Source organism: Pantherophis guttatus, chromosome 4, assembly GCF_059756535.1.
Source record: "Pantherophis guttatus breed Tessera chromosome 4, ASM5975653v1, whole genome shotgun sequence".
Classification (NCBI taxonomy): Eukaryota; Metazoa; Chordata; class Lepidosauria; order Squamata; family Colubridae; genus Pantherophis; species Pantherophis guttatus.
In genome coordinates, this window is record NC_142066.1 from 51,946,660 (window position 1) to 51,960,329 (window position 13,670).

Here is a 13,670-nt window from a genome sequence, read left to right on the forward strand (position 1 = left end):
ATCCCATTCTTCTTTTGCCCTCAATCTTTCTCAGCATTAGGCTTTTCTCCAGTGAGTCCTTCCTTCTCATTAGGTGGCCAAAGTATTTGAATTTCATCTTCAGGATCTGGTCTTCTAAAGAGCAATCAGGGTTGACCTTCTCTAGGACTGACCGGTTTGATCGCCTTGCAGTCCAAGGGACTCACAGGAGTCTTCTCCAGCACCATAGTTCAAAGACCTCAATTCTTTGGCGCTCAGCCTTCCTTATGATCCAACTTTCACAGCCATACATTGCAACTGGGAAAACCACAGCCTTGACTATACACACTTTTGTTGGCAGGGCGATGTCTCTGCTTTTTAGTATGTTGTCTAGATTTGCCATAGCTTTCCTCCCCAGGAGCAAGCGTCTTTTAATTTCTTGGCTGCAGTCCCCATCTGTGGTGATCTTGGAGCCCAGAAAAACAAAATCTATCACTAGTTCCATTTCTTCCCCATCTATTTGCCAGGAATTGAAGGAATTGCCAGGAATTTTTGCATATAAGAATTTAAATATTATACTCTAAAATTGATGAAACTTATTTTGTCATAACAATTCAATTATAAATTGGTTAGTTTTTAAAGATGTACAAGATTGGGGTCAGTATCTTTTACACTACTGTTGTTAGCTACGTAGCTGCTATATTTTGGCCATTTGAACCTTCTAGACCAATGTTTCTCAACCATAACATTAAGGTATCTTCACACCAATTCCCAGAATTCCCCGACTAGCCAGGCTGGCTGGGGAATTCTAGGAGTTAAAATCTAGACTTCTTTAAGTTGCCAGATTCAGAAACACTGGTCTAGACATTCTTCAGTGGTAGCCTATATGATGCAGTTTCATTACATCAGGTCTGGACTCCTGTGTCACATGCTAGGCCAAAGGCTGTTGGTAAGTTAGCTTTGATTCCCCATTGCAAATGTTGGTTTTAGAACCTGACTATTGTGAGAAGCTGTTCTTCTCACTCTGGATCAGTTATTAAGTTTTGCAGAAAAGCTTTTTTGGAAGGGCCTTGCTTGGAGAAGTCTGTTAGGTGGACCCAGCAGAAAGTTTTCCCCAATGATGTTCCAGATAGTGGCACATATTCCCTGTGAAACTGTCATTACCCCAGCATTGTTTCTTTTCTTCAAACTGTTAAGAATAATTTTCTGTTTGATTTTCTAAGCCGGGACACAAATATACACAAAAGGGCATCTGCTGGCAGTACAGTAGCTTATTAATTCAACTGCGTACAATGGTTGAAGGCAGCCTTTATCACTAGAGATCTAACAGTAGAGTTATATATAATGACAAGCAAACTTTGCTCTTTAGATATGTAGATTGAGGTGCTCGTCCTGGGCTTTGAGGATGTGTGAAATCCGGGAAGATAGCAATAGCAGTAGCATTTAAGACTTATATACTGCTTCACAGGTCTCTCTAAGCAGTTTAGAGTTAGCCTATTGCCCCCAATAATCTGGGTCCTCATTTTACTGACCTCTGAAGGATGGAAGGCTGCGTCAATCTTGAGCAGGTGAGATCCTCCCTAAATGTGGATTATTATGAGGAGTCTGGTGGCTTCCCTATTTACTTGAGTCAATGAAGTATTAGTCTAAGTGTTAGGATTGTATGTTTATTCTGAGGTTTGCTGGTAGTAGAGAGATGGTTTTATTGGTGGGGGGTGGGGCAGAGGCTTCTAACCTCCAAGGTTCTTTTCTATGTTCTTTTCTATTTAAAATCTAACATTTTTCTAACAAAACTTAAAGATGCAACAATTTAGCTTTTCAAAAGCGTTTTGACTGGATTTTTTTTTTTTTTAAATGGCATGACTTGCTCTGTTAAGCCATTTTAGTTTTTGGAAAGGGAGCATATAAACGGTCGAAATAAATAAACTGCGATACTCCCCTTTCTTGCCTGAGCAAAGGAAGGAATAAATCATGTTCTGAAAAAACATAGAAATCAGGCCAAAGTTTTGAAAACACCAGATACATATAAATGCCAATGGGTTGCGGGCGCGGGTGTTTACGGCCAGAAATGCCCGCCCCCCCCTTGGATACGCGTGCCTGCCCACCTCTGCTTTGGGTTCTGTAATCTTTGCTTAGGTTTTTCCTCCTGGTTTATGTAAGCAGCGGCGGGCGAGAGGGAAAAGGGAGCGGCGGGTTTGCACGCGGCTAAGCCAGCTCCTTCCCCTGGTGGTCGCTGCTGCCGCGGTTGCAGCCTTGGCTCGGCTGGATCACGAGGGCCGGCCATGAGCTATTTGGGCGGCTTGCCCCGCTCTACTTCCTTTCTGCGAAGCCAATCGAGGTGACCGCCTGCCTTGACCGAACCCTGGGAGAGAATGGGCTTGGTCTGCTTTCCCCCATTTCTTTCGCTCCTGTTAGTAGCGGCCGCGGCCGGAGACATCCTCCGAGCAACCAAGGCGCAACACAAATGTACAGCGAACTCGGAGGAGCGTGTTCGCCCCGGCTCTGACCTCCCCAGCAGTGCAAAATAATTTAGATTGCCTCGTGATTGCGCGGGTCAAGCAAGCTTCCGTGCCGGGCAGCGAGCCCAAACTTCTTGGCACGGCTTGCCGCAGCCCTCTTCCAACCCTTCCCTTTACACCCTCCGCCTCCCCTTCTTAATGCAGGAGCCCTTAGGGAGGGATTGAGGGAGGGTGGGCGTTGGGTTCGTTTGGTGAAAGGGGGGCGGCTGACATAGACAAGCTGCTGCAAAATCGCTCGCTTTAATGATCAAGATGCCAAATATCTCAGGCAGAGGCTTAACTTTTGAAAGGGCCAGACGACGGCCCCAAAAGGCGCGCCAATTCCTCTCGGTGAAGCGGGACGCCTCAGGGGTGGGGGCGGGGGAGGAATCTCACTTTGGATAGCAAACGCTGCATTGCAGGAGGAAAACGTGACTGAGGAAGAACTGCAGTCCAAGAAACGCAGTGTGGCATACTGAAATAGCGGGAAAAAAAATTCTTCCTATGTGATGGAAGCAGAAAAGTTTTGCTCTGCGCTGCTCCAGGATCCCAGAAAAACAATTAAGCTTTTCGCCACCGTTTACTGCATTGCAGACCTAGGTTTTTGAGAGTGTATACACGTTTATATACATGTGAATAAGAATAATTTTAAAGCAGATTTTAATTTAGTATATGTAAAAATTAAGTTAAAGATTCTAAAAAACCTTGACCATTGATCAATTGATCATCAGTAGTAGTGATAGCTGCATAATGCACAGATAGCTAGTAATACACTTCAGATACCATGTTATTAGAAGATGCTTTAGGGGACACTATGTTGGGAAAACGTAATAATATGTAATTTACGGGATATTCAGCATCATTATACAGAAGAGTTCTAAGATACTAGAAATCTTTACCTGTGTTGTTGAACTTCTAGGAGCTGCACATGAAGATTGAACCATTATTAAGAACAAGCACATTGAAATGCTACTGTAGAAAATTCTGATCTACATGTAGGATTATGTACAACATTGCAGAAAGTAACACTTGCAAAATAATTTAATTGTACATGAAAATAAAGTTTTAATAGCATTTATTTGTATATGCTGTTGCATGTAAACATTCAACAATATTCCCATAGGATAGAGAGTTTGGTGTGTTGGGTGGGATCGTGAGATTGTCAAAGGAAATTCTTATTAGCTTATTTATTGTGGGAATGCTGCCATTGTTGTAACATTTGGTACAAATGGGGTTATCGTGTTAAACCAGTAAGTAGGGTTTATTCATTCAATATAGCATGTAATTTGAATTCAGTAACTGTGTTTTCTTAATTTGACTTTAGCATGCTGTTTGATCTTAACTTTAGTTGAGTCCCTGGGCAGCTAACAAAAATTAAGGACATAAAACTAATACTAATATTGGGGGTCTGGAACTACCATACTTTCCTAAAAGCAGAGAGAGAGAGGGAATTAAATACAACTCCTAAGAGTATACTTCTCCCTACAATGAAATAGAAGAAAATCATGTTGCATGTGCCTGATACATCAGCTCTAAAGAACAAGAAGAAGGCGTGTTCTGCAGCCAGGAAGAGCTTGACAGATTTTTAATGGGAGGAAGCGTCAGATAGATTTTCAATTGCCCACTGCTTTGGAAGCTTAGGGAAAATGGAGTACTGGGGTAGGTGAAGATGCAAACACTTATCTGGAGGGCAGCCACCATACATACCAAAGACATTTAAGATGAAGTTAAGGAAGACACCTCCATGTGTAATATACTTTGAAGCACCTTTTTGCTTTTGGTAACCAAGCACTTCCATTCAGGGCTTTTAAGTGTTAAATACCAGCACCTTAGATTGTGCCCAATAAAACCAATTGACAACCAGCATAAATTTTTAGGCAGGAATCTGTACTTTGCACAGTTTGACAGTTTAGATGCTCTACTATACAGTCTAGAGCTTTTTTTAAACTTGAAAAAAGTATATAATGCATTGTCATGCATTTTCATTCTACATAAATTCCTTAATGGGTAAAGCTGAATTGCTGATTTACCTGGTGCATAGGTAAAAGATGCTCCTGTGCAAATATTTCAATACTTAAACACACATGAAACTTTGATCCTAATAACTCTTTGGAATCTTATCCTCTAGGAAAACAATGCAGTTAATTGCAAGATCGTAAACACATCATTCTCTTAGCTGGTTGCACAGCATTCCATCTGGTCCCACAAAATCATCATAAGGTGGGCGCTTCTCCTTTGATGTCCTTTTGTACCCCACTAGTTTCTTCCTGGATGCAAAATTAATGTCTACCACACTGCTAATTTTGATTGCACCTCAGAGATGTTGTAAGTCTCCAGTCTTAGTTTCTAGATTAAGCCTGGCAAGATGCTTAAGATGTTGTGGCAGCAACAGAAGAGCAGGTTGTTCCACATTAGGCCTTATCCTTGCTCCCAAAACCACTGCAGTTCACTAGAAGCAACTTCTGCTTGGTTGCGCAAGAGAACTTAAAGCTGATCTATGTGGTTTTCAGTGGTCCTGGCCACTTTTTGGAATGCAGCCCGAAAAGGCATGCTGTTGAAAAAAGGCATACATCAGTGATGGCTAACCTTTTTGCCATCGTGTGCCAGGAGAGGGGGCAGGGGGGTCATGTGCATGCGTGCCCACACCCATAATTCTATGCGCCCCGTGCATGTGTGCACACCCCCTTCGCTCCCAATATGCGATGGCCCATAGGCCCGTTTTTCTCTCTCACCTGGCTCCAGAGTCTCTCTATGAGTCTGGGGAGGGTGAAAATGGCCTTCCAACCCCACCCCAGAGGCCCTCTGGAGGCAGAAAATAGCCTGTTTAACTACTTCTGGTGGACCCGAAAATTATTGAGCTGAGCTCGCATGCCCACTGATATGGCTACGCGTGCCACCTGTGGCACGCATGCCATAGGTTCGCCATCACGGGTATACATGCTTAGATGTATTAGTTTTCTCAAGTCTGACTCACTTCCCTTTTGAATAAAAGCTGGAGAAACGAATGTAGGATGTGCAAAGTAGAAGACAACCTGCTTTTTTCCACAGGGCAGAGACCATTTTTTGCAGCCTTAAAAAAATCTAGTTGCAATATTATCTACTTTAAAGAACTATGTACATCGAACTTTCACATTTAACTGCTTTTCTTCACCTAGCTATTGTGGCATGCTACTGTTTGTTTCTTATTCATGTAGTCTCTGCAGCATACGGATCTCTGATCCACCATCCACTTTAATGGATTTAGGAACCACTCAAGAGTTATTACAATGAAACAATGAAGGATAGTACTTTAATATAAATAGATTTGAAGAGTGAAATAAAGGGAATATGAATAAGAAGTAAGTATTAAAAATGAGGAAATTAGAGGTTGAATAATAGTATTATTATGTTTAAATAATATGATCCGCAATGGAATAATAAAGTGAAATAATGAATAATAAAATGAAAGAACATATTTTAATATAAACTGGTGTATTAATAGTGGAATTATATCGATTGGATGAATGTAAATATGAATAGAATTAATTTGCATGTTTAAATAATACTAGTATTGGAATTGTTTATTTATATATTGAACAATGAAATGATGAAGGATAGTATTGCAATACAAAGGGAACGTCTTTTAATATAACAGTGACATGAATAAAAGTTAGAATAAAGACAGAAATAAGAAAGGGGGAATATTAGTATACACATTTTTATAAAATAAGTGCAATGATAAGAGGAAGGTTTAAAAACTGAACGGTGGTAGTATGTATGTTTAAACAATATGAAATAATGAAAGATTATAATTTGATATAAATGTGTATTACTGCTAGAAATATATAAGCTGGATGAATGTAATAACTGATTAATAATAATATTTTATCTGTACTGAAATGTATGGAACCCAGGTGTCACACTGTTCACGCATTGATATATATATGTAATATAAAATAAAAAATTTGATTTTAAAAAAAGAGTTATTACAAAACTTTTGGCCAGGGCTCATTCAGCACGATCAAGCTAGTTAAATCCATAATAAATGGTTAAATCAATATTGTTTCCAGTTGGCATTGAAGAAATGAGGTAAGACTGGAAGTTACTTCCAGTCATCTCTGGAAGTAAAGTTGCCTTCCAGTAAGCATCAATACCTGATGATTATAATATTATGACATAAATACAGGTAGTCCTTGATTTACGACCACAGTTGAGACCAAAATTCTCATTGCTAAGCGAGACAGTTGATAAGTGAGTTTTGCCCCATATTACGACCTTTCTTGACATAGCTCTTAACCGAATCATTGCAGTTGTTAAGTTAGTAACATGGTTGTTAAATGAATCTGGCTTACCCATTGACTTTGCTTGTCAGAAGGTTGCAGAAGTTGTTCACCTGGGATGGTACAACTATCAAATACATGCCAGTTGCCAATTTCTATCACGTGATCACGGAGATGCTGCAATGATTGTAAATTGGAAAAACAGTCATAAGTCATTTTTCTAGTGCTATTGTAACTTCAGATAGTCACTATTTATTTATTTATTGGTTCAATTTATATGCCGCCCTTCTCTGGAGACTCAGGGTGGCTTACAGTGCATTAAGCAATAGCCTTCATACTTTTTGTATATATCTGCTTAGTAAGGCTTTCGCCCCCCCTAAGCAGTGTTCTTTTTTATACAAAGTCAGCTTATTGCCCCCACAATCCGGGTCCTCATTTTACCTACCTTCGAAAGGATGGAAGGCTGAGTCAACCTTGAGCCTGGTGAGATTTGAACTTGCAGTAATTGCAGGCAGCTGGTGCTACTTAACAGCACGTTAGTCTGCTGCGCCACCAAGGCTCTGTTAAAAACTAAATGAATGGTTGTAAGTCGAGGACTATCTATGCTTATGTAGTTTCCTTGGCAGCAATATTGAATTAGTTTTGCTTCAAATAGTCACTAAATGAATGGTTGTAAGTTGAGGACTCTATGCTTATGTAGTTTCCTTGGCAGCAATATTGAATTAGTTTTGCTTTGTGCGTGAGTATTCTCAGTCTACTCTGCAGTGCTTGGATTTCCTTTTGATTTCCTTTTCCTTTCCCTTTTCCTTCTCCCATCCAAGTAGTGATCAGGTCTTTAAGTATAAACCAGGATTAGTTCAGTCCAGCCAGGGATAACAATCATTTGCTGAAGGGTGTCCTGTGAGTTTATTGGTAGAGATTGGTTTGAATCCAGACCCTGCATTTTGAGGGGGGGAACATACTGTTTTACATATGGCAAGTCATGATTGAATGTAGTAAATCACAGTTGACGGGGGTTGCAGAAAATACTAAGTTGTAGATTTAGGTATTCTTTGTGTAATGATAGTAATTGGGGCTTTCCTTTGCTAAGCAACATGATTGTAAAGCGCAATGACAATTGACTGTCGTTTGGCGACATCAGTTCCAGCAGTCCCCAGTTGCTGTCATTAAGCAGGAACCTCACATGATCATGATTTGTGATGTACTGCCAGTTCCCCAATTGCTTGTGAGCGGGAAGGTCACAAATGATCATGTGACCAAAGCACAGTCAGAAACAGTCAAAAATCCAGGCCAGCTGCAGGGCACCTAGATTGCAATCATGTGACATGGCACTGCAATGGCCGGAACTTTGAGAATTAGTTATAAGTATCACTTTTTCAGTGCTGTTGTAACTTCAAACAGTCACTGAATGTAACCGATAACGACCAGTACTGTTTTAGAAATCACAATGGCTGAGCTCAGATATCATGTTAGATCACATTAAAAAAATATTATTTACTGCAGAGGGTTCATGGCCCATCAGCATCCCTTATACCAGGGATCATCAACCTTTTGGACTTCACGGACCACTAAATTCATAATTTTAAATCCCGCGGACCACTAATGAATTTTTTAAAAAGATAAATAGTATTTAGTGCAATTTAGTGCAAAATAAAAAATGCAAATAATTTTTCTGCGGACCACCAAAATTTTCTCACGGACCACCAGTGGTCCACGGACCATGGGTTGGTGACCACTGCCTTATACGATACCTGGAGGATCAAGACAAAGCCCAGGGTATTTATTTGCATAGAGTGATAGAAAATATATTATGGAGAAAAAAAGTGGGCCTTAAGAAATTCATTTCTTAAAGTGATGGTCTATCTATTTTTCAGCCCATGGAAGTACAGGAGGTACTCATTTAGTGATCCCAATTGGAACCAGCAACTTGGTCATTAAGCAAAGTGGTCGCTAAGAAAAACCATGACTGTGCTTATAATCATAGCTTGACTTTCTATTGCTTTATAGCTTACAAAGGTTGTAAATATGAGGATTGGCTTGCAAAATTTCTTTTATCATTGCCACATCACAGCAAATGGTTGCCAAACAAAGCAATCACTAAACGGGGACTGCCTGCAATCTTCTACAAACAAATGAAATTATTGAATGATATGATTTGAAAATGATAAGTGGTTCACTGCCTATGGTCTGAATTATTGCATTAAGGTATATGAAACAAAGAAAAGCCAAGTAATTCCAGCACTTTATGAAATTCAGTTTTTAAAAGAAAAGATTTGAAACCTTTTCTTTGTGACTACTTCAGCTCCCATAAAACAAGGTGATGAGAAGATACAAAACAAAACTGTTTCATCATGCAAAATTCCATGGGCTATGGAACTCTCTGCTACAGGATGTTTTGACAGCCAGTAGTTGGTACTAATAACGATAGAAAAATGCACTTAATGTATTGGGATGTTCAGAGTATTAAGGGTACTTTCAAATTAACACTGAAAAAGCAAATATTCTTTTCCCAAAAGTATGTCCCTAAACTCTAGCCAAGAGAAAACAAACAAAAGGGCATGTCTCATTTCTGATTGCCCTTTGTTCTGTAATCTTTGGGGCAAATTGCCCTGATCCAGCAAGTTTGTGTAATGTAGTGACAGTTTTTCACTCAGTCAGCAAGTACATCAACATATAATCTGCCAAAACAAAATGCGCACTTTTAAAAATTTCGTCGTGTTGTTTTGCAATTGAATACTACTTTCCCAATATCAGAACTGCACTCACAGTTGTATACACATTTACAAGATTTCTCAACATCTTTCATTTTTTGGAAATAATCGATTGAGATAATGCAGAAAACTGGAAAATAAAGATACCAGATAGACAAAATCTGGCAGCATAGTGGGAGTTTAAAAGTTAAGCACGATGTTAATCTGTTTACTTCTTTCTCAAACTTGCACCTGCCTGCAAATTTTATAAATAGCTGGCAAAGCTAGTTCAAACATGCAAAATCAAAAGTGATGCAACTGCAAGCCTGTTCCCCATGTAAAACATTCTATATTAATTTGTACAACAAAGGCCAACATGGGACTTGGGGTTTTCACAGATGCAGACATATCTCAGTCTCACACATGTTTGAAGAGGCCAGTTAAAGATCAAGCAGCTTAATTGGTTGGCACAATTTAAGTTTGGTAAATGTTAACCTGGGTTATGGCTATTAGATTTGAGTTGCAAAATCTAGATGACTGTCAGTCAGCAGCAAAGGGTGAGTTTTCTGTATCTCTTTGCTGGTATTTGGTGATTGTCTGCCTTTTATACTACTCAGCTTGCTAGCCCTTTTCTCAGCTTTTGGGGAAGTCTTACTTGAGGACCAGAAATTTGGAGAGAGACTGCAATAGCTCAGGATCAGATGCTCAAAGCAGGAATGCACTCCATTCTGTTATTGCTACATTTACCCCAAAAGGTCAGATTGGCTATGTTTATACAACGCACTTATTGAATTAATCTATTTTGCATAATCCATTACAAATTATATGGGTAGCCTGGGTTAGCACAACACACTGAGACACACAAACTGAACAAAAGCTAATATTAATGAAACATAATATATCGTGCAATACTTTTTAGAGCATACTGGTTATGTGTGCTGTGGGATCATAGTGTGCACATGAATCATAGGCTATAGGGCTGGCTCAAAATACAGACTGGGTGGAAATAATGCAACCCTGTAAGAGCATGTGGTGTAAGCATAGATCTATGGAAAAGGAATTATTTTAACCAGGCAAAGCAATCCCTCCAGAATGGCCCATGAGAAGAAAGCTTATTTCCATTCTCAGTGTGAGGGAAACAAAGCCTTCAATGTGAGGAAAAACAAGAATGAAAGAGGCAGTTACCCTGAACCATACCCTGAAGCTCCATAGCGATATAAGGCAACCCAGAAAAGGAGATGAGAAAAATGTAGAAATGTCAAGGCACATGCTTGGCATCCTGATTGACAGGCCCCAGAAAGCAGCCCAACAAGCACCTAAAGCTTCCCAATTATCTACTCAGGGCACTGAGCTATGTTGTTTGGACTGGCTTACCTGCATTTGGCAACTTGTCATACTGTATTTGAATATTGTCACAGTATAGGTGTGAGAAGCTTTACCTCTGCTTTGTTTTGGAGTTTTCCCTGGTTCCAAGATCTTGTAGGAGGTGTGAGCACAGCAGCCTTACTGGGTGTTTGTGGTTTGGGTACCTCTGCAGACAAGAAGGTTTTGGAGGTGTATTCAGCAGTAGGTTGTGGAAAATGTGGCTTTTCCTGTCTCTCCATAGTCCAGTACTTTTTCTTGGAAATCTGAGTAGGCAGGGCAACTGGGCAAGTGTCCTACTTTTGACTGATTTAGGCTTAGGCTTAAATTATTGTCACAGTTTTCACACAGTTTGAATGACTGGGAAGAACACTTATTCAAAACATATTTCCTAATCCCACAGTATTAGATCATATGAACATAACCCATGGAACTTCTCAGCATGCAACAAAGTAGGAGATCACCCTTTTGGCTAATAACTACCTGTACATTGGGTTCAGATCTCAGACTGAACCTTCAGATGATCAGATAAACTATATCATAAAACCATAAAATGTAAGATCAAATAATAATAACAATCACATCATCAACATATTCAGTAGCACACCCCAAAAAGTTAAGCTTCCAAAACTTAATGAAAGAAGATAGTTAACAGGGACGAGGATCTCTATTTTTGGGACAGGATATTCTCTATTGACTTTCTTGGCCCCTACTCATTTAGCTTCACAATATGATTTCCCAACTCAAATGTGTATTATGGGAGTTTCCAAGAATAGTCCCAAAGTTCCTGCATAATTCAAGAAGCATTTCTGGATCAGCAGACAGGAATAGATTGTTTAGGACCAATCATATGATATCCAATATCCAAGCCAGCTCTGAATTCCAATAATCGATCATGGACATAGTGAAATTGCCATTAGATCATTAGTTGCCCAAGCATAAGGCACCTTGGACGGACCATCTTAATGGTTCCACCATCACATGGAGATCAGAGATACTAAATCTCAGGATGACCAAAAAGTGATCTGACCATGAAGAAATACTAGTATAAATGTCTTCTACCCTCAGACTGTGAAATATTTGCTCCAAGATAAAAATCAGATCAAGCATACAAGCAACTGGTATGAGTTGGGTCAGTACAACTTGGTCAGTACAACAATTCCATGAACTCCTGGGTCATTTTGTCCCTCACAGTCAGGACATGAAGATTAAAATCCCAGAAGTTATAAGCATATCTTCTTTCAACATGATGTTTATGCAAGTTTTGTTTGTGCTACAGACAAGCTTTGTCTTATGACTCCAGATAATGCCTATGCTAGAATGAGGGAAATTAATCACCAGACCAGAGATGAGACCAAGAAATGCAGGAAATGTTGTGATGTGAAAATTCTATCTGTGAAGAACGCAGTTCAGTGAACTTACAGCTTCCTCTTCCCCATTAACCAGCAACTATCCTATAATCAGGATATTATTATTATTATTATTATTATTATTATTATTATTATTATTATTATTAATCGCACAGTCAGTCAGATGTTCAGACTGAGTTTGGCATTTTTGTACCTATCGAATCCTTATCAAGAAACAGGGATAGGCAAATCTGGATGTTTGATTACTACTACTACTACTACTACTACTACTACTACTACTACTATTACTACTGCAGTTTTAATCTTCAATTTGATTCACGGTTTGTCACTGGTAAAAACAGTTCAGGTCCTAACCAAGGATCTAAGAGCTGTTAAAGTAACGTCTGAGTACATAGGCGGTTCTGAGTAAGGTGGTTTTTTGCAAAGTCAGAATATTTATCATTATCATTATATCAGGGGTGAAATCCAGCAGGTTCTGGAGAACCGGTAGCGGAAATTTTGAGCAGTTCAGAGAACTGGTAGCAGAAATTTTGAATAGTTCAGAGAATTGGCAAATATCACCTCTGGCTGACCCCAGAGTGGGTGGAAATGGGGATTTTGCAGTATCCTTCCCCTGGAGTGGGGTGGGAATGGAGATTTTATAGTATCTTTCCCCTGCCACACCCACCAAGCCACACCACACCATGCCCACCAAGCCACGCCCACAGAACCGGTAGTAAAAAAAATTGGATTTCACCACTGCATTGTATCCTATATTACGTATAAGATATTTGGGAGATTTACTTCCTGGAAAGACAGGACATAAATGTATAATACATTAAGTCCATGGTTTTGTGAGCCTGCATTACAACTTCATCTTCCTTGTTAATACATCATCAGGCCAGGTAATGTGCAATAAAATTTGAGAACCAGCGCCACCCCCAAACAGTTCATTAAAAGAGGTTTTCACATATTTTAAGATGTGGATTAAATTATCATGATTTTCAGAGATTCAAATTTTAACTGTAGATTAACCTTGTGTAGATTCAATAGCCAGTTTAGAATAATACTTTGAAACAAATATGTTTCAATAAAATCCATTATTTGTTTGGATTCCTACTTCACACTAATCCATAATAAATTGTATTACTGTGATGGAACGTGTATCTGGAAAAGGAGAAGGGCGGGGAAGTCTCAGCAAGGGAATGTAGTTTCCCAGGGAGGTAGCATACATTCCAAAGAAGCCCAAAATAAGAGTGCACAGTCCTGAATGGTAGCCAGACTATAGAATTGCTCAGGATGTTTTTAATAGGTTAGAAGGTTATAGCTTTATTCTGGCAAGATTCTGTCTGTTAGTTGTATGCAAATAAAGAATCGGTTGGACTTCACTGTGTTACCTTTGCACTTGGACCTGACAAGTACATTGTAGGCTAGATTACATGCACAGTAAATTGTGGGAACCCAGTGATTGTAGCTGTACATTGTGGTTGATGGTTTAATGTGTCAAGCAAACCCACCAATAAACCATTATCAAACAAACCACGATTTAACATA